The sequence below is a fragment of the Peromyscus maniculatus genome, chromosome 1, assembly GCF_049852395.1.
Source record: "Peromyscus maniculatus bairdii isolate BWxNUB_F1_BW_parent chromosome 1, HU_Pman_BW_mat_3.1, whole genome shotgun sequence".
Classification (NCBI taxonomy): domain Eukaryota; kingdom Metazoa; phylum Chordata; class Mammalia; order Rodentia; family Cricetidae; genus Peromyscus; species Peromyscus maniculatus.
The window spans coordinates 190701549-190703441 of record NC_134852.1 but is presented as its reverse complement, the minus strand read 5'-3'; the positions used below and the strand labels follow the sequence as shown (position 1 = coordinate 190703441).

Here is a 1893-nt window from a genome sequence, read left to right as displayed (position 1 = left end):
GTCCTCTGTAAGAGCATCAGAGGTACTCTCCAGCCCCTTTAGGAATTATTTTTATAATAGGAAGGAATATAAGTAGGTTGACAAAAAGCTGAGAGATGGAGATGAAATTTTAAGATGGTTTGTGTGTGTGTGTGTGTGTGTGTGTGTGTGTGTGTGTGTGTGTGTGTGTGTGTATAGTGATTAGACAATGCATACACATGCCACAAAGCGACTAATTCTAAATCTTAATTGTCATGGCAGACAAGTGACGAAAGGAGCTCCCTTGTTACATGATCAAACAGATTTTTCAACATCAGAGCTTATGCAGTTGAGGGAGCAAAGAGGCGGAGCTAGAGAGAACTGGCAGATGACGAGAATCCATAGACTGCAGACGGGTGACCAGGAGCCAGGATGAGAGCCAGGAAGGGATGAGGAGCTGGGAGACCGCCATGGGGGGCTGTTGGCAGCGGCCTGACAGGAGCTAGCAGCTTGGGTGGGGCTGCTGAGACACTCTCGAGGATCCTGAAATACGCAGAGAAGATCCGCACAGGTCTTGCCTTTATGGAACAGTCCAGGGCAGGGTTCAACCTCCTCTTTATTTTATTTTTTAAGAGATTTGTTTTGATTTCATTTTATTTTGAAAGGCATAAATATATAATAAGTAAAATAAATAAGTAAGTCCTTAAAATGAAAGGTTGGGGGACAAAGGTGGGAAGAAGGGAGAGGAGGAGGGATGGGATAGGGTGAAGGAGAAGAAGAGGGTGAGGGAAAGGAAGATACCTTTCTTCTCTCTCTTTCCTCCCTCTCTTTTTTTAATCACACAGAGGATGAGGCAGCAAGAAGAAATCTAATCAGCGTGTGCCACCCTATTGGGCTGCGGGAGAAGCACAGACAAGTCCGTTACTCATCATTGGCTTACTATTTATATTTTACAGATCGTTCTGGCTTTTTTATGCTCTCATCTGTCCATCCCTCCTGGTAGGGTTTGGTCACTTCAGCTGCAGAGCGAAATTTCCTGGTATTTGGAGACACTCGCCACCAGGGGGCAGCCCTATGCCGTGGTCACCCAGATAAGCAATTCTGGGGTGTTGTGGTCGCCTTCCCACAGCCCTAAGGGCGCCTCCTGGTCTCCTCTCCAACTACAGCTTCTACACCTGCCTCCCGATCCCGCTGCATCCGCAAGTGTAAACCGCCTTTCTAATGTAAAGGAATGTGGCCAGCCACAGTTGTCTGAGCGGCTGCCTTCCTAAGTCACTGCAATTTACTTTTAAAATTCTTCCTTTAAAATCCTGAATTTAGCTCCAGCTATTCCCAGCCCCTGCCCCTGAACCCTTGACCTGGTGACTTCTCTCCGTTTCTCTTTTGTCCTCGTCCAGTGATGCTCTTTGCCCACTCTTCTCCACACCTCCCACCCTCCTGCTGCTCTGTCACTATGGTTACCGTGGGGACCAGTTTCTGTGCTGCCCTGTTCCATAGTTTCTGGAGTAATTTCCCAGTGAATTCCAACTCAGTTATCTTTGTCCTCATCCTTTTCCATCAACAAATAAGGAGAGAGAGAGAGAGAGAGAGAGAGAGAGAGAGAGAGAGAGAGAGAGAGAGAGAGAGAGAGAGAGACAGCTCAGATACCAGACTTTGGTTGTTTCCTCTCTCTTTTGTATGAGAGAAAGAAAGCCTTTGCCTTCTCCTCTGCTGTAAACCCAAATCTACATACACTTACTAAACAGCTCTTGGTTTTGTGAAAACATTAAATATCTGTGTTCTTTCAATTTGGGAAGTTAAAAGGGTCTCTTTCTTAGAGACCAGTGACCTGAAGTAGGAACCCATGCTGTCACATGGGGGCGACATCAATGCAAAATGTCAACCAAGTCAGCCCAAGCCACAGCTGAGCCCTCTAAGGGAACAGCCTACAGCCTG

General features: G+C 46.7%; 1 long non-coding RNA gene across 1 annotated transcript; it reads right to left on the bottom strand.

Moving 5' to 3' along the window:
- Positions 1-212: 212 nt before the first annotated feature.
- On the bottom strand, positions 213-1398 carry LOC121826897 (uncharacterized). Its single transcript, XR_006069056.2, has 3 exons — positions 1317-1398; positions 760-853; positions 213-501 (listed from the first exon to the last, which is right to left on the bottom strand). It is a non-coding gene; the product is annotated as an uncharacterized LOC121826897 (long non-coding RNA).
- Positions 1399-1893: the final 495 nt, after the last annotated feature.